Genomic DNA, 24964 nt, shown 5'->3' on the forward strand with positions numbered 1-24964 from the left:
TATGGCCAACAGGCACATGAAAAGATGCTCAACATCGGTAATTATTAGAGAAATGCAAATCAAAACTACAATAAGGTATCACCTCACACCAGTCAGAATGGCCATCATCAAAAAGTCTACAAATAATAAATGCTGGAGAGAGTGTGGAGAAAATGGAACCCTCCTACACTGTTAGTGGGAATTTAAATTGGTGCAACCACTATGGAGAACAGTATGAAGGTTTCTTAAAAAACTAAAAATAGAGTTACCATGTGATCCAGCAATCCCACTCCTGGGCATATAACCAGAAAAGATAAAAACTCTAATTCAAAAAGATACCTGAACCCCAATGTTCATAGTGACACTATTTACAATAGCCAAGACATGGAAGCAGTCTAAGTGTCAATCAACAGATGACTGGATAAAGAAGATGTGGTATATTTATACAATGGAATACTACTCAGCCATAAAAAAGAATGAAATAATGCAATTTGCAGCAACATGGATGGACCTAGGGATTATCATACTAAGTGAAGTAAGCCAGACAGAGAAAGATAAATATCATATGATATCACTTATATGTGGAATCTTAAAAAATTATACAAATAAACTTACTTATAAAACAGAAACAAATTCACAAACAAAACTTATGGTTGCTAAAGGGGATATAGGAGTAGGAGGAATACATTAGGAGCTTGGGATTAACAGATACATATTACTATATGTAAAGTAGTTAAACAACAAGGTCCTACTGTATAGCACAGGGAACTATATTTAATATCTCATAATAACCTATAATGGAAAAGAATCCAAAAAAGAATACATATATATATGTATGTATAACTGAATCACTTTGCTGTACACCAGAAACTAATACAACTTTGTAAATCAACTATACTACAATTTTTTTAAAAAAACTTCTTTTTTTAAAAAACTACATTCTATTTTCCCCTATTTCTTACACAAAATCTCACATTTAATGTACAGAGTATAAATAATTTTAAAATACAGATTTGTTACCAACTCATTATTATATTAAAAAAGAGGAAAACCTCCTTAGTACAACAAACTGATTCTCTTACATCCCTCTTCAAGTTATACATGTGGCATTGTATTTCTAAATCAAGTTGGATTGTCTTTCACTTTAAAGTATTTTTAAGGCATTTTTCCATTCTAGTTCAATGTACCTACTGTAGTTGTCTGTTAATGGGAAACACAACAGACTGGTGACAAGATATGATCCTGTGTTTTCCATGGGATAACCTCCATTACCTACATACTTACCTTTCTGTTCTTGTTTTAAAGTAAAAGATACACTTCACATTTATTCTAAAACTTAATCTTGTGTCAAAAATACACTGACCCAAATTTGTAAAAATAAAGTGTATATATTTACATAGGAAATCTAAAACGCAACAAAATGTTTGGGCAGTTACACTATAGACAATTATAACTCCTTATAGATCTCAGTATTTTTCAAATTTTAGTGAACCTGTTGTTTTTATATTCATGGGAAAAAACATTATTTTCAAAAGAGCTGTTTAACCTTCAGAGCCTATATAAAACCTGAGTGGACAATGCATGGCCCTAGAATTGTCATTTCAAAAGCATTGATCTAAAGTAATAAAAAAAAAAACCCTTTAATGACCAGAAATACTGCAATGTACAGACACATGGGGGCATTATAACCAAGTTTTTATAATTAAAGAAAAAACCCAGAAACCAAGAAACAGAACAGTTAACATGTGTACTCATTGCAGGTCAGGTTCTGTTCTAAGCACTTATATGTATTATCTCATTTCATCCTGGCATTAACTCTATAGGATAATACCATTATTATCCTCATTTATAGAGAAGAGATCTGAGACCCAAAGCCATCCAGCCACCCAAAACTGTGAAAAGCATTTAGACTGGTCTTTCGTGTATAATTAAGCTCCTACTGTCAGTTGTTGGGTGAAAATTCTACACTGTACATTTGTGTAATTCTCTTTTAAGGGCTACTTCACAATTTCCAATGATCTCCCCATCACTGCACTCAGAGTCTAAGAACAGCCAGGGAGCAGAGAATGAAAATTTAAAATTTTTTAGTTTTTCATCAGAAACAGAAAGATTGGAAAAAAGGAACTTATAACCCTCTGTTAGCATTTTGCTACATTTTCTTTTAGTCTTTATTTTTCTTCTGTGTGTATATATTCAATAACTCTTTTTTAATAATTTGGTGATTTGCTTTTTTCATCTATCATTTCATCAATATATTATATATCTTTACCATATTATTATACATCTTTCAGACTAATCACTTTTCAGTGTTACATCATTTTCAATGAAGTAAATATACCATAGTTTATTTAGTCATTTCTCCACTATTGGCTTTTTAGGTTGCAGCCAATTTTCCATGTAAATAATTCAACAACAAACACTGCCATGTGTATTTCCCCCTCCCTCATATTTATTCCTCTATTGTGCAACTATTGTCTGAATACCTAATAAATATTGGCCACTGTATCAGGTGCTGGGTTTAAGATTTCCTCCCTAGAATAGTATTTCAAGACTGCAGAGTTTTATGCCTCAGTACATACTGTCAATTTGCCTTCTAAAAAGGTCAAAATCAGGTTATTCTAAATAAATTCTTTAAAAATAAGGAAAAAGGAGATGTAAAAACTTCTAGTCATTAGAGGACTGATGACTACAACCTTATGTATTGAAGACATCAAAATAAGTAAATCTGTAGATTTCAAATCACTTATAACAGCAAAAATTAATGACTAAATTTATAGCAGTTTTTACTAACTATGACTCACAATCCAGACCTAATAAAAGATAATATTGATAAATTCAACTACGAAAAAATGAAAATTATGGCAAATATCATAAACAAAGTCAAAAGACAATTATCAATCTGGGAGTTAATATTTGCAATATGTATCACAGATAAACATCATATGTTCCTAATATAAGAGAACACTTAAAATTCAAAAAGCATAAAGAACCAACTCTATAGAAAAATGTACAAGACATGCACATAGTTAACAATAAATGATATTTAAATGATCCTTAAACAAATGAAAAATTCTTCAGCTTCACTATTAGAGAATTGCAAATTATCACTACAATTTGATATCATCTCTCACCTATCATGTTTGCAAAAATCTCAAAGTTTGACAATATATTTTGTATTTCTGTTGGTGAAACTGTGGGAAAATGGATAATCTCTTCCAATGCTAGTGGAAATACAAAAAAGAATGATTTCTGTAGAGAATCTGGCATTATCTAGCAAAGCCTCATTTGCACTTACCTTTTAATCTAGCAGGAATTTTTAATCTTGTAGTAATTTCCTCTGAAGATATACAACCCCAGATCTGAAACAACATATGTGGAAGATTATTGACTGTGGCATTATTTGTAATAGGAAAATATTGGAAATAACCTGAATGTTCTTTTATAGGGAGACTGGTTTTTTGGTTTTTTTTAAAAGGTATATTAGAGTGAAATACTACTCAGCCAAGCAAAAGAATGAAAAGGGGGACATGCCAAAAGGAAACTAAAAGGGTCAAGAGGCAATGACACCCCAGTAGCTCTTGGTTTCTAAATATCTTACCACACTAGAAGGAACCAGAGCTCCCTGGAGAAATGAAAGTTCAGATTTGAGGGAGGTAAAGTACAGGTGAGCCTGAAATATCTTATGCCAGGGAGTAAGAAAGCACTCAAAGGCTGATGGAGATAGGTCAAAATGTAATAGTAGTGGCTTAAAGGGACTCCCATTGGCCATATCTAAGACAATTTGAGCATCAAAAAAGAAGACAGATGATAATGGATTATAACATCGAATAAATAAAAACAAAAATTATTAAGTCTGTAGTGATATTTATTAAAAATACAAGAAGACAAGAAAGAAAAGGTATGGTTTGGGGGAAGCTCTTTTGTAGAGAAAAATGTCAAGGGCATGATAGAATTGGAAAGCCACTATTTTACAGCTGTACAGTAATTTGAGTTATTATAAAAATAATTTTAGTACAACACAAGATGGTTTCCTGAAATATCTTCTGACTCTGTGATCTAGGATTAACAGACTTTGAAATGGAAAATCTGGATCAGATAAAGGAAAGGCTGTGGGATCCTTACTTTACCATGTTTTTTCCTTTCTCCCCAAAGCTGAAAATCATCATTTATAAGTCCACTATGAGCAGATCTTCAGTTTCCTGACCTTGAATTCTTTTTGTCTTTTGTCATGTGGCTACAAGGTATATTGGAACTACCCACTAAAAGAGGCTTAATCAGAAACAAAATTGAAAGGCATATGTCAAGTTGTGAGTTTGATATATATTTGCACATTTGCAAATACATTTGATATATATGTAATATAAATCATAGACTAAAGTCTTATGTCTCTAACAGAAATATTATGTTATTTATGTTATTTATATTGTCAAGGTTGTGGGGGAAAAGGCTTTATTTAGCCTTCTGAACCAGATAAAGTGTCCCATCTCCAGTTTAAAACGGATTTTCTGAGGAAAGTAAAGCTTCCTAACATCTAGATTTCTAAGAGACTAGGCTGAAGGGTAGAGTCTATAATAATACCGCCCCAATTCAGGGAGGATCTCCACAGGTCACACATTCATTTCATTCTGCCATGTCTAGTCAGACCACTGCACACCTGTTGACCTGATGTAAATGTTAATGGTACTCCCTTTCACTCTCAGAAGTGTCTCAGTTTGGACCATATTTGGTTACCCCACTTCAGGGAGATTCCTGATGCCCCTTAGGGAAGATTTCATTTGTCTGATATTGAAGGGTAAATATCAAAATAGAGAGGGAAGCAGGGAAAGATTCAGAAATGTGTAGACAGAATAATGCTCCCCCCAAAGATATCCTTGTTCTAATCCCTTGATCTGTGAATATGTTAACTTACATGGCAAAAGGAAAACATGTTTAAATTATGTTGTGATGGGGAGATTATCCTGGACTATTCAGGTGAGCCTAATCTAATTACATGGATCCTTACAATTGGAGGAACTTTCCTGACTGATTTCATAGAGGATATGACTATAGAAAAATGTTCAGAGATACAACATTGCTGGCTTTGAACAGGGGATAAGTGGATCACAAGCCAAGGAATGTGGGCAGCCTCTAGTGGCTAGAAAAAGCAATGAAATAGATTCTCCCCTAGAGCCTCCAGAAAGGAATACAGACCTGCCAACACCCACAGAACTGTAAGGTAATAAATCTGTGTTGTTTTAAGCCACTAATTGTATGGCAATTTGTTACAGCAAGAAAGGAAATTAATACATGGAATTGATAGCAACTCTAGTGAGCCTGGAAGGATCCAACGAGCTATCCATTTATTTAACAAATATATAAGTCCTTATCTATGTCTGACGCAATCATGAGTAAGATGACCTTCCCAAGAAGTCTACAGCTCCAGAGGAAGACAGTCACTGAAACACGTAATTAATATTGTTATCAGTGTTCTAAGAGGGTTAGTAGGGGTTGGCATAAGGTAATTAGTGAGCACTTGGGAGTAAACCAGGATATGTAAACATGGACAGAGGGCATCCCAGTTTGAAGGTATAGCATGTATGACATGGGTGAAGGGTCAGGCAGCGATTTGAAAGCATAAGGATTAAGGCAGTAACTAGCCAGCAGTAAAGTTTGGCTGGACCATAAAATAGATGGGAAAGGGGGACAGAAGTGCAATTCTGGGTCAAGTGGTAAAGGGCCTAGAATACTTGGCTAAGAGTTTGAACTTTATCTTTCAAGCAATGGGAAGATATTTTAAAACAAAGTTTTAAAGCAGAGAATAGGACAGTGTCAACTTATATTTTATAGAGATATCTCTTATAATCTTCACTAGAACAGAGACCAAATTTGTTTTTGCTCACTGCCATACACCCTTGTGTCAATCAGAATAGGTTAAGTTACACTGTGGTGACCAATGCCACCAAGAGTCTCGGTGCCTTACAACAAAAGATGTTTATCTCTTTCCCATGCTATATGTTTATCATGAGTCAACATGGACACTTGCTCATCTTAACCATTCAGAGTTATAGGCTGATGAAGCTACCATAATTTCAAATGTTGCCTGCTGTGGGGCAAGAGAGAGGGAAAAGAGTTCTGGAGCACCTCAGATCAGCATTAAATGATGTCTCTAAGAGTGACATGGGTCACATCCACTCAAACCTCATTGATCTGGACCAAGAAGTATAATCACACTACGAGCTGAGGAGTGGTAAAATTGTGTTTGGTGATGATTAATTTTTATCAATGATTAATACTTCTTAATTGAACAAATGAATCAATTCGAGAGAGTAAGAGGTCATTTGATGAAGTCTTATCTAGTAGAAATAGAGAACAGGGAAGGAACAAGTGACAGGAGTCAGTGCGTAATCAGCGGTGCAGGGTGTGAAAGAGCAGTATGAATGCTAGATTTTCAGCCCGGATCAGTGTATAAACAGTAATGCCAATTAAAAAAAATGAGATGAGAAGGTGCACATTTAGACTGGTAGAGTGCAGCTGAGATACCTATATTTTGACTGCATCGTTTGCTGGGTATGGTGGGCCTCAAGCCTTTTGCTCAGTATACTCTGTCCTTTGTGTCGAGGTGAGGAAGCCCCAGCTAGAAAGCGGAATCGGTCCTTGCTCTGGAGTGGATGGACAGACCCGCCATTGGTAAGGAGCATGTAAGGCGCTTTACATGCACCCCCTCAAAGCATTTCATAAGCAAGCTATGATTATGTTCCTTTTATAGTGAAGAGAACTATCAGTCTACCGAGAATCCAACTCTGCTGCGTAATCTTGTGCAAGTTACTTCACCTCTCCGAGCCTTGGGTCCTTCCATTTTAAAAGGTGACTACTACTTACACCGATAGTTGTAAGGATTCAGGGGTGACAGAAGGGCCAGAGAGTCGGAAGAAGGCCGAGGCAACCCAAAGCGGCCCGCATACAACCAACACACCGCCCACACTTCCCCTCTCACCTGCCCCCAGGAACCAAAGTTGGGGCGGGAACTGAGCCCGACGCCTGGCCCGCGCAGTTTGATGACGTCACGCCACTCCTCCGCCACACACCTGCAGCCGCCCGGGAGCCGAAGCAAAGCCAGGTCCCGCCCCCGGCCGGCACGGCATACTGACGTCAAGCTATTCCCGGACTCCTCTGGCGCGGGTGTTAGCTCGAGGGTGGTTCTCGCTGCCAAGGATCTTGGAAGCCAGTGTGCGAGAGGTACAGGCGGTGGGGCTTGCGTGGAGTCTGCGTGACATCAGTTTGTAATGAATGATGGCTTTGGCCTCCTTAAAGGGACGTACCTGGACCAAGGAGCTGTCTGGTCGGATAGTTGCGCTGAGACACACAGTAGGAATTGGGTAGTTCCTTAGAGCAATGTAGGTGCTGCCTCTCTAGGTGGGTAAGCAAGACCTCTAATCAAAACTTCTTTAAGGGGTTATATACATGTGTTGCCTCTTCTCGTTTCCAACTGACTCTTCAGCTCATTTCATATGCTAAAGATTATTTATAAAAGATTACTTTTAAAAGGTTAAAGCCCACAAATATGCATGCAGATATACAAATATAAAATGAAAACGTGTCAGAGAGTTTAACTCCTTAGAAAGGAACATGCACAGGTTCCAAAGAATCCAAAGAAACGTAGTCTAAAGTATTTTGAAATGAATTTACACCCTTACTTCCCCTCCATCCAATGGATCAGCAAGTTCATTGACGCAACTTCCAAAACTGGATTCATTTCTCCATTTTCACAAACACCATTTTACTCTGAACCGAAATCATCTGTGGATAGGCCTACTGCCTTCCAACTGGCCTCATACCTTCTCCAGTCCATTTTCTACACGCTTCCAAAGGGATCTTTTAAAAGGTCAAACAAAAAGCTATGACAAAAAGTATAATCTAGATTATGTTGCTCCCTTTGTTAAAATCTACCAATGGCTTCTTCTTTGCTCAGAGATTTAAATCCTCACTCCCTTTGCTTGCTTGTAAAGAACTGCATGATAAAAACAAAAACTGCATAGTCTACGTGTTCCTCTTCACCTACCTCAACTACCAGTTTCTGTCTTCCTGGTATGCTTCAGGGCCCTCTGGTTGGAATGCTCTTTCCCCTAAATTTTGCATTGTTGCTTTTTTTTTTTTTTTTAAATCTTCAGCTCTCAGTTCGAGAATTGTCTATTCAGAGAGGTCTTCGATGACCTTCTATTCTAAAGTGGCCACTCAATCATCCTATTTAAGATTTTAAATCTCCACAGAGCCGTCATAACTTTGGTTCACGACACAAGCTCATTTGTTTATTGTCCATATCCTCACCCCCAATTAAAATGAAAGGATGTTAGTTCAGTGAGAAAAGCCCTTATCTACACTGTTTACTGCTGTATTTTCTCAGCTACTAGAATACTTAATGAGTTCAGCTTGTTATTCATCTCCTACTTGGGGCTTTATCACTTAAGTGGTTAATAGTCATAACAAAAGTCTCATTATTTAAAATAAGGGTTTCATGAGATGTTTACAAAATGTATCTGGTTATGTTATATGAAAAATACTTTGGATTAAAGAAAAATGATGTAAAAAATACTTTCTATTCTTGATAACCAAAGATGTTATCAAAGATTTCCTTTTCAAGGATGCTAGCAGTTTTTTGGTTTTTAATTACTTATATCAATTGCAATCAAGTAAAAGAATTTCGGTTTGATAATTCAATTTAAATTCAATTTAAGATACTTGGAATGAAACTTTTAAAAACTCACTTATGTAGCTTTTTTTTTTCTTTGTATGTATGTATCTTTGGCAGGCTCTATGTTGGATGCTGGAGAATTTCAAATAAAACCTGGTAGAAGTGACATTTGAGTTTGGTCTTCCAATATGAGTAGAGTGAGAATATGACTGGGTGAAAAGGAGAGAAACTGGCACTTCAAGCAAGGGTGTAAATTTGTAACAGAGCAGGACCCTATGGGGCTGTCCCGGGACAGACTCCTTCCCTGTATCCCCTGCTCCAGCCCCTCTCTGAAGTACCCAGATAATAGTATCCGATACACATTTCCTGGGTTGTTTTACAGATGTGAAAACTCACACCAATTGGAATGATGTTAACTACTTGATGACCATGAGCGCAGAGCCCCCAGGCCTCCTGGAGCCTAAGGATTGATAATGTTAACCCTTGTGACCCTGCCCTGTTACCTCACCATCAGCCAATCAGAGGATTGTGCATGAGCTGATCACATACCCCATGACCCTCTCTTCCTCACCTTTCCTTTCAAAATGCTTTGCTGAAACCCATCAGGGAGTTAGGGCTTTTTGAGCACTAGCTGTCCCAGAGTCCTTGTACAGCACCATACAATAAACACTGCTCTTTCCTTCACCACAGCAGGGTGTTAGTAGATTGGCTTTAGTGCGTGCTGGTGAATAGACCCAAGTTTGGTTCTGTAATAAATTCAGGTCATGTTTTGGAAACAGAATATAAATGAGATTAGCTGGAAGTCAGGCAGGAGCCATATCATCAAGGGCCTTAAAGTTGAGGAGTTTGGATCTTATTCTGTGCAGGAAGCCAAGAGAGATTTTAAACTGAGTTGTGACATGGTCCTAAGTTGTTGGTGTTGTTGTGATCGATAACATTGCAACCAATCAAGTGACATTGGCTATGGAAATGGACCAATATAAATCTTATATACTTAATCAAAATCTATATGTGCTAGGTATTAGTAAGTGATTATGAATTAAAGGAGTTTCTAGCAGATCTTAGACTTACCCATTACAGCCAAATGAGTTATGAAAGAAGATAAATTTATTTTTCAACAATTATTTATAGGGTATCCATCACAATCAAGCACATGGGGCAACCTTGAAGCTATTTCAGTACATCAAAAGACCTAACAGAAAACTGTACATCCACCTCCCACCCCCGCAACAAGGCTGAATAGGGTGATTAAAATGCCTTATTTATTTTCTTTGGGTTGGAATTTATAGGAACTCATTATGAGAACACTGATCACCTTAGGCTGATCAGAAACCCTAATGAGATGATAGAGGTATCTGGTTTTTTAAAAGAGAAAGTGAACTGAAATTTAAGGTGGTTTGCTAGGTAAAATTATTCAGAATGTGGAAAAGCTGTTGAATGGAAGGAGAATATGCAAAACAGTAAAGTAATGAAATTCAGATCCCACCTTTACAGTCTCTTTTACATAAAAGCCAAACCTGCTTCTCCCCAATTTTCCATCTCACTGGTAGCCCCACCATTTATTCAGTTACAAAACCCAGAAGCCTGGGCATCATTCTCCACTTGTGCCTCAATTTATTTCTCTATTTAATCACACATCAAACTATCAACTCTACTTCTGAAACATTTCTAGAATTTTACCCTCCTCTTTATTCACATTATTGTAGCCTTGCCGGGTGTTATGGGGAACACTCTTCCTTCACCACATGCTTTTTCCTTTGTTTTGCAGAGTAGGTAGGATTAGCAAACTTGAGGAAACCAAAATCTATGTGACTATGGTAATACAATAGGGAAGAAAACATGTCATATTTGTCAAATTCCTGTGAAGTGTTCTGCATTCAAGAGTTCTTGTTTAGCTATTTAGTTTTTATTAGAAGAGAGGGAGGAATACGTCCTTAGGTATCTTGGATGAGCTGGAAAGTTGTGATTAGTTATCATAATGGAAACTGTCTCAAGTGATATAAGCAAGGTGTGATGGGGGGGTCACCATAGGCTCACCATTCCTGCCTCAGGAGGAGTCACCGTGTGGTCAGATCACTCCCCTTCTGGGCAGTTGGGCTTGGTGGTGTTCATGCAGAAATGCAAGTCATAACTATTGCTTAGTGGTGTACTGGATGGGGTTCAGGATGTGCTACCCTGAAATCTGGCACCTTGACATATTGAAGATTTTTTCAGCTGAAGATGTTTGAGAAAACAGAAGAAGCAGGAAGATCACTTTGGACTCCCTCCCCAACTTCTTCCCAGAAACAAGTCATAAGAGCCTCGTATGAGAGGAGCTCTCCTTCTACTGGGAAAGGAGCATCCTCCTCTGAAGACAAAGGGACAGAGAAGAATCCAAAGGAACAGGCCCTGCTAAGTTGTTTGCCCCAATTTACTACACTTACCTCAGACTCTTTGATCTCTTATATTTTATGACTATTTACTCTTCACTAGTTTAGCATAAAAACACTCCTGATTAACCCTTTCTTTGGGTCTTCATTTCCTTATGAAGGCTCCTGTATCATGGAAAAATTATATTAAGTAAATCTGTATGCTTTTCTGCTGTTAATCTGTCTTTATTAGTCTGACTTTCAGACCCAGCCAGGGACCCTAAGAGGGTCGAGGAAAACATTTTCTTCCCCTGTAATAGGTAATAAAAGTAAATTTTTTTTCTTAAACCCCTCAAACTTACAGCTTATCCTATGTCCTGATATTACCATCTTTTTACAATAGGAAGTCAGAGTAAAACCTAGCTCAGTGAGGTAAAAGTTATAGTGGCCTACCCAGCAGCCATTTTCCTCTTTTTCTTTTTATATTTGACACATATTTATACTAAAAAAATTAATCCTGTGTGTTATTTGGCCACCCTAACATTGATATATCCAACAGTCATGTTCCTCAGTAACATATCCTTATGTAAACATATTCAGATTGGCAAAAAAGTAATTTTTTACAGTGATAATTATTTTTTGGTCAAACATGAATTTTATAGGTAATGAATTGTGCACATCATTACCAAACTAGGACTCCTAACCTCATACTTTTGAATAACTAATAAAAAGCCATACTGGAAGTACCAGATTATTTTTTAACAAATATAAACTATATGCTATGGACAAAGAATTAAGTATCCTGACTTAACATTCAGTAAAATGTGTGCAAAACTTTGAAATGACAAAAAAAAAAGCAAACACTCAATGTTCTGTCTCAGGCGTCCTTCTGGATTATCTCCTGCTCTGATTTTCTTTGAGCTCCTTATAACTCTGTAAATGATAGGCAACTGAGAGCAATGAAAGTGCCTCTCGTCCATAAACATGCACATAAATTCTGTCCAGTGGAGGGACAATTGATTTCTCTCCCCACCCTCATGGGAAAAGCCATTTTTGCATCTATTTGTCGATTGATTTTGGCATTCCTTATCTATCAAGCTATCACTTTGAATTCTCCTTTGAACCAGTTGTAATATCTTATTGGTTCCTTCATTAGTTAATGAATTAAATAAAAACTTTGACACATTCATTTTACATTTGTATGAGAATCATGATTTTTACCTTTTAACAGTGTATATCCTTTAACAGTACATTTGAAAAGACAAATCAATTCACTGATATTTGATCATTTAGTGCTAGGATATATTGTCAAGCATCTCAGGATGATTTTGTTTTGTTTTGTTTTGTTTAGCAATTCCAAAGCAAGTTATCTCTGTACACATATTTTTGGTACTATTTCTTATTAAAGGGAAATAACTGTAATGACCAACAAGATGAAATTTGAGGCATTGTTTGTCATAGAGAAACTTGGCAAAGTAACTGGAAGAAAGGGTGAGGGAAGAAAAAGAGCAATAGAATAATATTTTCTTCAGTAAAATAAAAAAATGACTTGAGCCAGATCCTTGGTCATAGATGAACAATGCCTCTAGCACCACAGAACCAATGAACAGGTTTAGTTGTAAGCAATTCTGGATGAATCCTTAGGGAAGGAGGAAGGAAGGAAAGAAAGAGGGAAGAAAAGCCTTCAGCATCATCCCCTAGATGCCAACACACCATTTCTGTTCTGTTTTACCCCTTCCAGATATTTCCTCTTCAAAAACAACCCCCTCCCATGAGTCCTGTCCCTTTGATGCTGTAGGAGAGAAAAAGTTTTCCTGCACTCTCTTAGGGTCCCTGGCTGGGTCTGGAAATTAACCTGACAAAGAGATTAAGAGGAGAAAAGTATGCAATTTTATTGAATTTTTACATGTACATGGGAGCCTTCTTAAGAAAATGAAGCACCAGAATAAGTGACCAGAGACAGGAAACTCTTACACATTTTAGACAAACAATAAATTTGAAGAATTGCCAGGACAAAGGGTTTGGGCTAGAGATAGTTAAGTGGTGTAGAAGGAACCAAGAAGATAAGGGTGAGTTTAATAAGATTTGTTTGTACAGATTTCTTGGCTCCAAATTCCCATATCTGTTAATAAGAACATCTTCCCTCCTGCTGGTACAGGGAGGGTACCTTTCACATGGGGTTTTATGATCTATTTCAGGGAAGAGGGGGAAACAGGAGAGGTCAGAGTGACCCTCCTGTATCTACCATCCTTAAAATTTTTTCAGCTGGAACTATTTATTATACCAAGGTGTCATGTTTTCGGGTAGTGTGTCTTGAACCCCATCAATGACTTGATTGCGTGTAGGGACTGTACAGAGAGGTAATACAACAAGTATTTCGAGAAAAGTACAGTTGAGAGTCAGCAATTTGAATAGTGGGTCGTTCTGGGCTGGACCCTGGAGGAGGTGAGGAGCTGGAGGAAGAGGAACAACCACAGGGGCATGTGACAGGGTAGACGTGTGCATCTTTCTGAATACTGAGCACAACTTTAGCAGGCTCCCCAGAAATGGCGCTTTAAGGCTGCACAGCAACCCTTTCTCCCCCATCTCCACGCCTAGGCCTCCAGCCTCCCTATCAGAAGCCATCTAAGAAATATTAGGCAAAGGTATGCAAAGGTCCTGAGCACCACTTTGGTGGAGAGGGTGTTGAGGGGAGAGAGGGCAGGGCTTTGGGAACAGATCTATGGTCTGACGCCAGCAGCAGCAGGCTTCTAGCACAAACTTGTGCACTTGGTGAGGACAGGGCCATTCCCCAACTCCTGGGCTGTCCTCATACCTCCCAGGGCCCTGAAAGGCCCTGGCTACCACCCCTCCCAAATGTAGGCAAGTAGGGCAGGGGTTCTCAGGAGGGAAATAACCAGACATAACTTTCTTGACGTAAGAGAAGCCATTTTAGGTCTAAGCCATTCTGTGGTCTAAGCTTGACCACAATGCCTGCTCTTGCAGAAGAATAGTTCTCAGTAGTTAATGATTTTAAGGAAACAAAAGAATGTAAGAACAAACAGCTATTATTAGACCAGGGAAATAAGCATACTGGAGACAATATATCCATTGTAAAGGTTTCCAGTTCTGTTTTGAAGGTAAAGATTGCTTGAAGCACATTCTTGAGCTATTTTTCCGGACCCAGCCCCCTCACTAGACTAACTGGAACCTGAGGAATGATGATGCTGACGCTCATGACTTCAATTATCTAGAGCCTGCACTCCGGCTTTGCCCCAGTTCCAGGCTGAATCCTCTTCTACTCAAGCCCCTCATGAATATGCATACACAACCAAACCTCTTCATGAATATACCTTAGCTTAAAACTTCCCCAGTTTTGCTGCTGGGGAGACATGGCTTTGGGAAAGATCCCCAGTGTTTCCCTTGCTTGCTGCAAGTAATAAATCCTTCTCCTGCTCTTTGGCATGGCTGTGTCTTTTGGCTTGACACCCACAAAGGAACAAGCCCAGTTTTGGGGTAACACAATACCCAGTGAGAGTTGTTGGTGCCAGAAATGCCACTCATCCTAAATGATTTTTTTCTTTTGTGTTAATTGCCAGGCACAGCATTGCCCTTCCGCCACTCATGGCTGCTCTTTCTTTTCTAGACAAGAATAACTGTAGTAACTTTTTCTCATTAATACTTTACTATATGCTGTACTATATCTATATCTATAATCTCTGATTTTCTAAATAACTCTGCAGGACAGCTGTTATCAAAAACTGGGGCTTGAACAGTATAAGCAGCTAATTAGGAGCCTAGGCAGTATTTGAGTGTGGCTGGAGCCTACAGAGCATGAGGAGCCACAGCAGTCTGTGCTGTAAGGCCCTGGGTCTCCCACTGTCCCCTGTCCGCTGTGTGCCCCTGGAATGTGTCCTGTTCTAGGCTCCAGCAGAGGCTTCTACAGGGAGAGATACGGCCTTCAGCTTCATATCTAAATGTCCTCTTTGAGTCCTGGCCTGGAAGAGGGTAAAGTCCCAGACTCGTGCCAGGGAAATAGTAAACCACAGCCCTGATGAATGTGGCCGTAGCTAGTCTGGTTTTAACCTGAACAAGTCATGCTTACACAGCCCGATCAAGGGGCCCCTGGATGTCTATAAAGGGCTTCTATGGCAGCTCAAAAGCAGAGCCATCTCTGCAGACCATCCCGAAAATCAGGCTCAGAACTGATGGTAAGGGCGGCAGGGCTCCAAGAAGAATAGATGCACAACTCCAGCAGGTCTCCTCCCGAAAGTTAGGGCTCTGATAGGAAAGAAAGGGACTATGAGACCTGAGATAGGGTGGGTGAGTCAGAACCTTAAACCTCAGATTTCCCTGAGCCTTACTACCCATCAGAAGCAGCCTTTTACCCCTCCTGCCTGGAGGTGGGCAATTACCCTACGTGAAATCTGTACCTCACAGTATGACGCTGGTTCTCCTCAAGACCTTCCCCTACAGCCTCATATTACCTCTAGGCTTTTTTAAAAAATTGAAGTATACTCAGTTTACAATGTTGTGTTAGTTTCTGGTGTATAGCATAGTGATTCCCTCTAGGCTTATAATCAGAGTCAGTTCTAAGCCCAGTCTTAGAAGTGAAACATGAGCCCTGTTCTAGGAACAAATAACTTACCCACCAAAGAAATTGCAGAACCTTGCTAATACAATCAGAAAAGAATGAGGGAAAAGATAGGTGAGTGGATCTTGAAGGTGTTAATTACTGTGGGAATAGCTAGAGAGTAGGGGAATTCATTGACATGGGGATACTTACCAATGACTCAGGACTTAAATGTCTAGCATTACACTGGAATTGTTTCTAAGAATTGTTTGTGATGGCTCTTTGAACCCTGGGCAAAATGAAAGCATACAGTAAATGTAATGGAGTTTCCAGAATTTCCTAGGCATAGTATTGAGTTGGTTCTTGATGTAGAAAATATTGGAATGGATTTATTATGGAGGGTCTAAGAAGTCATAACACTGGGTTCCCCAGGAGGGCCAGACACTTCTGTTACTAAGATAAGAAATGTACTGGTGAGAGGCCACTGGCACTTAATTGAAAAGTTCGGTTATTGCTGTTTTCTGAAGGTGTATAGTCACTGTCATGAAATGGAATTCCTTGATATCAATGGGGATGTTGAGATTCTAGAATGGCAGAGGATAGAAGATAGCACTTAAGCATCAGAAGCAAAACGGTGTAACGTCTGCAGCAACACCGGCATGGTAATCAGGGGGCCTTAACCTCTGATCTCTATGCCAATGGCTGAAAGATGATAATGTTCCTACATGTGAGATGGATGAGTGTCCAGGTAAGGTGTGCTTAATTTTATGATATTAGCTTTATCATTTTTATTAAAATGATATGTACTAGTTGTAAAAAATTACCATTTTGGGAACCATTCATCCAGATAGGTCTCTGTGCTTTTGTTTGTAATTGTTCATGCATGGGATCCGTAACCTACTTTTTTAGATTGATATTCTGTAGGCATCTTTCCTTATCTAAGAAGATAAAAATGCATGAGGATTTTGATGATATAAAGGCAGCATGACATGGTTTTAAGCATCTAGACATTGGACCACACTGCCTGAGTTCAAATACTAGTTCCACCAATTTTTAGCTTTGTGAAAGTACCCTAAACTCTATGCTTCAGTTTCCTCATCTCTAAAGTGGGTATAATAACACTATCTACTTCTTAAGATTTTTGTGAGGATTAAATGAGTTAATATATACTCAGATCAGTGCTTGACAAGTGTTACCTATTATTAGCTATTGCTTTATAGTCTTCTAGTAATGGGCATTTACATTGTTGGGTTTTTTTTTAACTTGTATAAACAAAACAGCCGTGAACATCTTTGCCCCTATATCTTCTTAGACCCATGTGATTATTTTAAGAAAATTACTGGAAATTGGATTTCTAGAGCAACAGTCATAACCCTTTTCCCGAATGATACTTTTTGTATTTTCTAGAATTTACCTAAAGTTTCTAGCATGAGAAGTGTGTCGTCCCTGGACTATACTTGTAAATATGAATGTGTCCTGTTATCCCTTTTTAATGATTAAATAAGAATTTGAACTTGGGGGAGAGAAAGTTAGAAAACATGGGCTCAGAATACCATTTGGTGCTTTGTAACCTAAATTGCTTCTAATTCCATCCCCTGCATGTTTTAGCATGAATAAAGTAGCACTGGATCTTGACCAAAGGTCTCATTTTCAGAACAAGTGAATTAGATCAGTGACCTTGTACTAATGGCCATGATCCTTTGGTAAGTGGTTTTTGCAACATGACCCAGTAGTTTAATGGATGATATCTGAGTCTTAAGAAAAATATTTCATTGATCTTCCCACCTTGACACCAAGATGTGGCATTTAGACCCTTTCATGTCTCCCATCCATAGTTTAACTGATCCTCATGGCAGTAGTTGCTGGCGGTTTCCTATCCCACGGCTCCTTTGTCTCTGAGCCTCTGAACGGTTGTTGATTTCCCTCTAGGGAAAAGGAGCCTAATCTTTCCACTCTATCCCATCCGTGTTTTCTGCCCCTCTAAGGAAATCCCTACCTTTATTCTCTGCTCTTTTAAAAGTTAACTTATTCTTTTCATGAGTCTTTTTCCCTAACCTAACCTCTGAGTGCCTCTCTCTAAACAATATTTCTGTGTAATAGCCCTGTTTTAGGGAGATTGATTGAAACTGGTTTCAATTCATGTTTTTATGAATCTGTTCTTCATTCATACTTCCATTCATGTTTTCATGTGGGTATCCCTCATTTGCTTAGTCATTATGCACTTATTCCTGCATAAAATATTTATATATTCTACATGTCTGTGTTCAGTATTCACACACTCATCCCAACACACATTCATTCATTCATGCCTTTATTCATTCAGTTATTGAATTCATTCATTTATACAGAATTTAGATACTCAGCAATTTATTTATTATTTTCTTCTATATCAGCAGGGGAAGCAGGAAACCAATGGCACATTCAAATTAGGATAATTTGGAGGGATTATTCACAAAGGTGTGGGCAGAGTGTGGGAAAACCACAAGACTCAGTGCAGTGCGCTGGGGACTAGCAACAGCTGGGTCCCATCACCACTTCCGGGTCTAAAAGGGTAAGCGGGGAAAGAAACTGAGATTTTTCATTATGAGATCCCTGTTTGGATGGCAGAGAATATGGGCATCAATACCGTGACTGAACACTCCTTCCTTTGGCAGATGTCTTGCCAATGCCTGCTCTACCAGTATTCCCTGAAGGGAACTGGAAGCCAGAGTGCAAGAGAGGGGATGGAGGCAGTGCACACTGGTCAGCCTTCTGGGAACAGAGCAGGATGAAGATGGGTGAAGGGTGTACCTGCGGAGGCACAGGAAAGGTCTTCCACATACTCTCTGAGGTTTAGAGGCCGGTCAGCATTGGATCTTCCCTCTTCTCCTTTCCTACAACTGGGAAAGAACCAGCAGGAATGGGCAGAAAAAAAAAAAATCCTGCCTAGGAAATTGTTTTCATAACGGAAAGCCACATAGAACAGAGTCAGCCTGGCTATCCATGAATCACTGGATTGTGCTTCTTTGGGAAAGTCTTTTGGGTTCCTCCACTACCCCCACCCAAGAAGGATTCTCTCTCCTGGGATGGTATTTTAAGAGTACATTGCGTCCCGACGACTACCTTCTGCATTCTACGTTCTTTGAAGATGCAGACTGTGTTTTACTTGTCTTATGTTCCCCAAGTCTAGCCAGGGCCTGACAGAGAGTAACTGTTGAAGGAGAAGGTGAGTGAACTCATGAATGCTTGAGTTAGACAGAGGGTGCTGAAGAGTTTAGGAAGATAAGGGTATCTTGAATTTCTTTCACTCTCCCACAAGATGGCAGCAATTACCATGATTCAATTTTCTTCCAGCGTGACTCAGGAACACATCTTCATTGAGTCTCATGAATAGAATAAGTCTATTTTTAAAAATCACTGTATTAAGGACAAAATAATACACTGATGATAAGGAAGACAAAAACTCAATTAAATATCTGCTTTCACTAATATTATTAGATATGGCACTGTAAATTTTACTTTAAAAAACATTTAGAAAATGTGTTACTAAATTTCTGAAACAAATAAAGTTTGCCTTCTATGCAAATGTTAGAGAAACAAATGAATTATCCCTGCCCTGTATGGTGCCTAGCTATGTAATTTGTTCACCCGAAATCAGTCCGCGTGCTTAGCTCATAAATCCTGTCCTGTTTCCTGCCATCAAAGTTAAAAAGTCCCATAGGTTCTAGTTTCTCAGTGACTTGCTTCTTTTTCCCATTGTCTCTAGACGCTTCAGTAACTACACATTGTGCTTCTTATACTGGCCTGAGGATGCTTGAATTCATCACTGTTTCAGGTCATATTCACTTTTGAAAAAGCGCACCATTCTTAGAAAGTTGTTACTAAGTGTTCTTTACAAGCTTAGGGATGATGGTGTCCCATTGAGGTCAAGGGTAACACTTAGTTTTTTTGAAAGTGCTTACAATTCCTGAGTGTCTTTAAAAACCAAAAATGTCTTAAAAATCCTGAATTTTTTTTTAACCTGCAGAAATCTTGCTTGGATTTTACTATTTTTGTACTACAGTAAAGATGCCAAGACTTGCCTTCAGATTTACCAATAATTCTGGATTTAGCATAGATTCTTGCCCTGTGACTTTAATAAACCATGTCTAAGAGATTACGAAAAAGAATGCTAAATAAATGCAGACTTTTTATAATCAATAGATCCTGCAGAAGACCAAAAAGAAGCAAAGAGGGTGGGTAGCTGGGCCATGAGTGAATTCCTGAGTGGTGAAGAGGGGCCAAGAGCAAGCCAGAGCTCTATGGCAGGAGGAAGGCGTGATATGTTTAAAGGCTTCAGCTTCTCAACAGAGAAGAGTTCAAGAATTTTAAAAATTCTCAGTTAATATGCCTGCCTTAGTAACAGACAAGAATAAGACAAGGAGGTGGTATTAGGCAGTTAGACAGAAGTGAGCACTGGGCAAGGGGAGAGGAAAGGGGAAGGAACAATCCAGAAAATAACAGTATACCTTGTGCTCAGAATAAGGGGCTTCAAAGAGTTTTATTTTCTCTAAATGAGTGCTAACAAAGAGGCCAGTTAGAATCAAGTGCTGCGACTGCGCAGTAGAGAGAAAGACCCAGCTTAACATGACCCAGTGCTTATTATAATGTAATTAGCATTGCTTTTGGTTCCCCTCCCAGAGGTTTATCTGTGTGCATCGTGGGTAAGAGCATGTGAAAGAGATGGGAATGCCTGAGCACTCAAGGGACATGAGTTGTCAATCAATCCTGAGAACAGGATCCCCTAAGCCAGGATATAAGAAGGAGAAACAAAGAACGCCATTTTCTTCTCTTTAGTTGGCCCACCTTCAATTCTCGGAGGTATACTATACTAACTTTTGCTCTACTGATAAGATTCTCTGTTTATATCATGCTTTCAGTCTTCTGTTTAAATTCTTTTTCTTGGGTAAGACAAAGAACTGAGGCCTTTTTAACCCTCCTTGCAGTAACATCTTGATGAAATTAAAGAGAAGAATGAGGCACATACACAGTTGCTTTGGTGGCCACTGGTCCCTGGCATTGGAGTGAGTCCCTAAGAGGTGGCTTCTTCTGAATCTTCCAGGCCTTTCTCAGTTGCTAAAGGAGAGCTCGCACTCATTCAACACCTACTACATCCCAGGAAGCACATTAATCTTTTTTACATTGTATCATTCAAGTTTTATAATAGTTGTCTATAGAAGTACAATTCTCAAAAAGTTAAAAACATGATTTTCATACAAAAATGTAATGAATCTGTGTCAAAATGTATTCAACTTGTTAACGAGTGAAGAAACTAGTAAGATGGCAAAGCTGGTTTCCAAGAGCATTTGAGGAAGAGGTTGATGTAGCATACTGGGAAAGAAAAATTTAAAAGATTGTTAATGTCTTAGAGGCAATAAAATGATAACCTTTGGTATTATTATTATTGGGCTTTTTTCACTGGACAGAAATCTACAAGTTAATATGTAACTTCATAATTTGGGGCTCTAATCAAATCGCAAACTGGAAAGTCAGACAAAGGTGCATTCTAGGAAATCAAACAATCCTTGAGCAGGCCTGATTAAATAATGACCCAGTGTGACACCTAAAGGACATGAAGTCATCCTCTTTATTTCTTACAATTTCATATTTAGCTTCCAGTCTTTTCTTCTCTAGACTGAAAGCTCTGTGGAGCCAAGAGCTGGTGTGTCTTGTTACCATTGTGAAACTCATGCAAGCAGGTAATGTGCAGTGACAGGCACTAAGAATGCAGGGAATAAATGTTTGGCTGAATTGAAGTGAGTTTTAGAAAGTTGAGTAGCTTTCATAAACCAAATAGTAGGCGAGTGGCAGATTCCCTGAGATTTCTTATACCCTCTCAACAGAGAGGTATATTAGTTTCCTAGGACCATTGTAACAAATAATCACAAGCTGGGTACCTTAAAACAACAGGAATTTATTCTCTAACAATTCTGGAGGCTAGAAGGTTGAAGTCAAGGGGTTTGACAGGGCCATGATTCCTCTGAAGGCTTTAGAGAAGAATCCTCCCTCGCCTCTTCCTAGCTTCTGGTAGTTCTTGCATCTCTGGTGTTTCTTGGCTTTTAGCTGCATCGCTCCAACTTCTGCCTGTATTCACTTGTCTGTCTTCCCTCTATGTGTGTCTGTATCTCTGTGTCTCTTCTTATAAGGACACCAGTGATTGGATTAGGGCCCACCATAATCCAGTAGGATTTCATTTTAATTTATACTTTAACTAAATCTGCAAAGACTCTATTCCCAAATAAGATCACATTCACAGTACTATGGGTAAGGACTTGAACATATCTTTATAGGAGACACAACTCAAGCCATTATAGGAGGATTTGGAGTCAGAAGACCTTGGGTTTTGAATTCCTTGATTCCATTTAGTCAGGTGAGGATCTGTCAGTGTTGTCCATATGCTTTCTACTTTCCCAGGTGCTGGAGAAAATCCTGTTCTTAGCCAGGTGGAATTTCAGGAGCCTCAGGCACTTATCATGACTATTTTGCATGAAGTCACCTTGATCTTGTATCTCTAGTTCTAATAATAGATCCTTTTCATGTTCTCTGAAATGAAGTCCTTGCCTTTTATTCATGTTCTAATAATTGAGTCCTTATCTTGACCCTGCCATGTCTGAGATTTTGGTACCTGTCCAAGAGACCAGTTCTTTGGGGACCCAGTTCATGCCCTGCTCGTGCCTGGTACCCCCACCAGCACCTGCTGAGTTACTAGAGAACAGGAAGGGAGCAGACGCTCCATTCTGATTGGAAAAGAGAAAAGAGGCCAGAGGTGGCCCATTCCTTTTTGTGATTGGCCTGGCACTTGAGAGGGGTGGTCAGCAGATTTCTAATTGGGTGGGTATCAATGGCATCCCATCAAGGTTGCCTGTGTGAGAGACTTCATATGGGGTTTGGGAACCGAAGCAGTTCTCAGCATTTGGTGGCTGTAGAGAGCAGTAGTCATTAAGTTTTTGCTTAAAAAAAAACTCTTCCAAATTAATTTTGGAAAACTATGAACCCCCTCATACATTTTTAAGTTAGCATCTGAAATTTTTCATCACTAGTTTAAATAATTGCAAAAGATGTAATCTTTGACATTTTGTAGTATGTTAACATTTTAAAATAAAATTGTTCAATCACGCTTTTAAAAGTGTTCAGTGGAATCTTAATATTATAATGATTTGATATCCACTACCACCTCTTTACATATTCATAAATGGGTCCTTTTAAAATGGTTAGAATTTTTGCATGTTTCTTTTTTCCTCCTTGAACTCATATTTCTATTTTAATTCTTCCACAGAATTTAACCCTCAAGTAATACATTGTTAAGCATGAAAGTCTTATTGTTTGTCCTACTTTTCTGTAAAAATAATTATGTATATAAAATTTAAAATTGTCTTCCTGACAATAACTGTAAGAGCTGAGGGTTAACAAGTTTTTCTTTTGGGTTGAGTTATTATAACCATTATAAGCACATAATCAAAACAACATACAGATAAAAATTTTTGATAAATAGTGAGTAAATATAAAATGTAAAATTTTGTTGGAGATCCAATTCCCAGTGAAATAGCCGGGTTTTTTCCTTCAATTAGTTCATGAATCTATGAATGATTTTTACTTATTGCTGGAATGAGACAGAGTTTGTATTAATTCTATCACTCTTTTCCATTTTTACAGAAAATTGTGCTAAGAAATATTCTTATAAATAAGTAGCAAAAATGGAAGGAGTTATGTAATAACATTGCCATTTAATCCTTTGAGCTCCTTCTGAACTACGTGCCAGAAATTATAATCATAAATAATTGTTTTACCTCATCTATTAACTGACAATTTAATTAGATCATCCTTCAAATTGGCTAAAGAAATGAATTGGAAACTACACAAGTTGCACAATGATTGTTGCCCAGCTATCAGAGGCATTTGGTTTCTCAGATCTCTGGGAAATATATCAAAAAGGATTTACCAAGACTTAACAAATGATTATTAATTATACTTATTACTCTTTCACTTTTAGATTCCATGATTAACTCGGTAGACCCAGAGAGAACTGGAAAATTTGAAATATTGCTTATTTTTTGTATCTTTGCCAATATAATGTTTTATAAAATGCTTTTATCTTATCACATCATTTAAACATATTTTCAGCTAAATCTTGGAGCTAAATTTTTTTTTATTGGATAGTAGAAGAGTCTAATTGACAAACCAGTTATCTCTATTAGTCTCAACAGCCCCAATCAGATTACTGTCTATCAGAAAAGATCTGATCTCATTTTTCAGTTTAATTTATATGTTATACACTTCAAAAATGGTATAAAAACCACTAGAAAAAGGTTATAGAACATATTTTATAAATAGATTAGTAAAAGCAATCAAGATTTAAATGATGTAGATCTAATGTAGTTAATTTGTCAATGTTATAACAAGTTATAAAAAGGTAATACATCAAAATGCTATTTCTCATTACTTAATTTATAATGAAGCAGTGTAATTTGTAGCTTAAAATATTACTTATTTATGAGACAGAGAGTATGATAAAAAGTATACTCAGATGCTGCTGCTCAGCTTTTGGGATTAACTAAATAAGAGTCATATATAAAATTAGAATTAACTCCACTAATTTTGTTAGACAACATGATCAAGTTTTCTTCTGTATTTAAAGACAAAGAAATGTAAACAGTAATATTAAAAATAATCAGTCCAGTAGCTAGTTTTTATTTTTTTCCAAAAGGAAATAGAAAATACTAAGCTTTTTAAGATAAAATGCAAAGTAAAAATAATAATAAAGTAAAATAAAAGTAGTAAAAAGTAAAAATAATAATAAAACCATGATAATGCTTTAAATTTTTTTTTTGTGAGTAGACAGAAAATGGAAGAGGCAAAGTCCTTCCATGAGAATTTTTAGTATTCCTGCTACCCTACTACCATATAGCCAGATCCAGGGTAAAAATACTCTATAACACGATGCTTTACTCTTAACAAAAATTTATATAAGACTGGGAAAGACAAGAAGCTCTAAGGGTTTATTATGACCTGATTAACCATTAAAGGAGGTTGCTCCTTTGTTTACCCCCTGGAGGTTTTTACACACTGAAAGAAATGCTCCACTGTAAGACTTCGGTGAGAAGTGTGCCTTTGTTTAAAAAGTGGGAGAAGGGCTGATGTAAATGCAGACATATTCTCTGGCACATCAGTTTTGGGAAAGAGTAACTCTGGAAGTTAAGAATCTGGAAATTGATTTTCTTGTTGTTGTTGTTGAAATGTTATTTATTTATTTTTGGTTTTGGGGGAAGGTAATTAGCTTTTTATTTATTATTATTATTATTTTAATGGAGGTACTGAGGATTGAATCCAGGACCTCGTGCATACTAAGCAGGCACTCTACCACTGAGCTATACCCTCCCCTGCTGGAAATTGATTTTCTTT

General features: G+C 37.9%; 1 long non-coding RNA gene across 1 annotated transcript in view; it reads right to left on the reverse strand.

Annotated features, from left to right (window-relative positions):
* The window catches only part of LOC140696101 (uncharacterized), an 87657-nt gene extending 80663 nt beyond the window's left edge, over positions 1-6994 (reverse strand). Inside the window, exons 1-2 of the long non-coding RNA XR_012072141.1 lie at positions 6953-6994; positions 3275-3338 (exon numbers count right to left, since the gene is read on the reverse strand). This is a non-coding gene — a long non-coding RNA (uncharacterized lncRNA). The remainder of the gene's footprint in view (positions 1-3274; positions 3339-6952) is intronic.
* Positions 6995-24964: the final 17970 nt, after the last annotated feature.

Source organism: Vicugna pacos, chromosome 1 (assembly GCF_048564905.1).
Source record: "Vicugna pacos chromosome 1, VicPac4, whole genome shotgun sequence".
Classification (NCBI taxonomy): Eukaryota; Metazoa; Chordata; class Mammalia; order Artiodactyla; family Camelidae; genus Vicugna; species Vicugna pacos.